Source organism: Fulmarus glacialis, unplaced genomic scaffold (genome assembly GCF_000690835.1).
Source record: "Fulmarus glacialis isolate BGI_N327 unplaced genomic scaffold, ASM69083v1 scaffold4276, whole genome shotgun sequence".
Lineage (NCBI taxonomy): Eukaryota > Metazoa > Chordata > Aves > Procellariiformes > Procellariidae > Fulmarus > Fulmarus glacialis.
Window position 1 is genome coordinate 46,077 of NW_009216090.1, and position 2,875 is coordinate 48,951.

Consider the following 2,875-nt stretch of genomic DNA (forward strand, 5'->3'; position numbering starts at 1 on the left):
ATATTATTCCTAATAAAAGCGCTCAGTGCTTCTAATGAAAAACAAAGCAACGGAAATCGAAGTATTACAGAATTCTTCCTGTGACATTGCAACTCTCCGCCGGAGCAGCAGGCCCAGCTTCTGCAAGAGGGAGAGACGTGCGCTCGCTCACACACACATCGTTACCGGGTTTTATTACACAATTTTGATGGCGACATATTATTTTGAGATCATCTTCATAAATTTTGCATTAAGGTAGCTGTGCCAGTACCTGGAATTGATTCAAAATGCTTAAGACACTCAATTACTTTTTAACACTGTTACCCGATGTAATGACATATCTGCTATTTCCCTTGCATTTGATGATGCAACATCATTGTAATTGATTCATTTTCTCAATTAAATAAAGCTACTGTGCTTTCCTCTATGCGAATGCCACAGAGACTCCCCCATTAGATATATTACCTATTTTCTCTGTCTCAGATATATTGCTTGTAAGGCTGCACTGTGCTCCTCTGTTAACTCCACTAGAAAATGCAATGTTACAGTCGTATTTTTCAAGTTCTGAACAGCAATGAACTTAGCTGTATTTATATTAGGCATATTTTTCACTGTTAAAACTATATTGTTTACCTTTTCCAAGATCACATTATTGGGCAGCCTCTGCAACTATAAACCAAACCTAACTGACGACAACTTTACAGTCAGTGCTTCTCCTTTTGCACACAGTTCATGAAAAAGTGAAGCATCCAGTTTTATAGCACATTAAGAACAGTTTTAGAAGTACTCAACATAAAATGTTTTTATCTTCCCGTTCACCCACGCTCCTTTTTTTCCTCCCCTAACTGTCTGGTTTTCGTGCACTACTGGGAGACGAGAAGTTTAGGAGGCAGGTTCATCTCAAGGGATCCAAGTGCAGTGGCTGCAGCTCAAAAGCTTGAGGACGTGGCGTGTCGCATCCCCTGTGTGATGCTCAGAGAACTCGGGGATCGGGAAGGAGACTGTCACTGTCATGTTTTTGTACTTTCCATAAAGAATTTCTAATAGTGAAATGGTAGCAGCGACCTGGGAGACAAGAAGTTTAGGAGGCAGGTTCATCAAGGGATCCAAGTGCAGTGGCTGCAGCTCAAAAGCTTGAGGACGTGGCGTGTCGCATCCCCTGTGTGATGCTCAGAGAACTCGGGGATCGGGAAGGAGACTATTGCTGTCATGTTTTTGTACTTTCCATAAAGAATTTCTAATAGTGAAATGGTAGCAGCGACACAACTGAAAACCCTGCTTGAAAGGAAGACCAAAAAGGCACAGTGTGCATTTGAAGAGTATTGAAGAGCGCTTAGATGCGTTCGTAAAAACATCATTCTCATCTTGGAAACGACCACCAACATGCTTCCTCAGCCACGCCAGAAGAATGTGTGTAAGCCCCTGACCCGCTCATTGCTGGAAAACCCAGCTGGCCAGAAGGTTTTGCAAGCTTTTCATACGCAACTGAAATTGTGTGAATTTGCAGAATTAGATCACCTATTTGATATTTTTTAACCTGTATTGTCTTTGCTGTGTTTTTACTTACTGCACGTGATAGTTTATAATTTGAAGAAGCAGGGCAAATGATAAATAAATCTGTCACATTAACAGTCTATTTCTCAGGTCATGAAATATCAGTGGTATCTGGATAAACTACTCCATAAAGCACATTCCCCAAATGGAATTTTTTTTTAGGTTGGTTAAAAACGCAAAAGTTTCCCTCCTGCTTCATCTACTATTTAATGAATGCCTCTGGTTATGAAAAGCAACTTTTGACAGACCATCAGGTTATATTTCTGTCTCCATGGAGATACTTTGGACGGGAAGTGGCTGAGAAGACCTCTACCATCCCTTTCACATTATATTCACAAGCACAATCAATGAAACTCAAATGAATCCACCCCGGGTAACTTAGAGGAGTCACTAGCTATAGCTTTAATTTTCGCTTTTACTCTCTGGAATTAGGACTTGCCCTGGAGCTCTTGTTTGAGAGATTTGCAGGTGACCCAGGGTTAGATCTTCCCATATCAGTTAACAAATTTTCTCTTTACATATATACTGCTTTTCAAGCTAGTGATATTTTTTTTTTAATAGAAAAATACATATACCAACAAATCATACAGTTATGATTTTTAAGGGAGGCTTCACAGTAGAACATTTATTTTCCTAATCCAGGAAACTGTGGATTTTAAAAGTACGTATAACTTATTCTTAATCTTTACGAATGAGGGTTAAGTTTTATTGAACAGCAGAAACGACAAACATTATCTCCTATTGACAAATGACCAACACAGACTTGCTTTGTCTCTGCCCTGATATAAATGGAAAAGGAATATGTAAGCGTACTGCATTTCCACATGGTCTTCACCACCATGGGTTTTACTCTTCCTCTGGAATGAAAGCATGATCTTCAGACATATTTTACAAAGGCTTGCAAAACTGGATGGTTATGCTTCTGAAAGAAGTCAAAGCACCAAAGCCGGTAAGACTGACCCCACTAATTTGTTCCTGACATTCTGAACACCCTCCCCATCCCCATCGGTGGATTTTGCAAAAGGCAAACGTCAATCACTGCCACAAAACAGAGGACAAAAAAAAAGGATAAAAATAATTTCAAAATTAAAAAAAGACAATTCACAACAACCTTAATATTAAATATATTCTTACAATTATATTGTGCTGGTTTTCCCAGAGGTCTACAAACAAATTTATATACAGAGATTATTTCATCCACCATTGAACTGCAGCCACTTCTCAAAGAAATCTGTTTACCAGAGTTTAGTAACACAATTCAACAAAGTGGGCATGAAAAACTACACACTGTTGAAATTATGGAGGGAGTGTAAGAAGCCAACAACTGCTACACTGGAGTAGG

At 39.2% G+C, this 2,875-nt stretch overlaps 1 protein-coding gene across 1 annotated transcript in view; it reads right to left on the reverse strand.

The window, feature by feature from the left end:
* MAP2K5 (mitogen-activated protein kinase kinase 5) overlaps positions 1 to 2,875 on the reverse strand; it is a 131,459-nt gene that overhangs the window by 40,416 nt on the left and 88,168 nt on the right. The gene's annotated exons all lie outside the window — the stretch shown is intronic.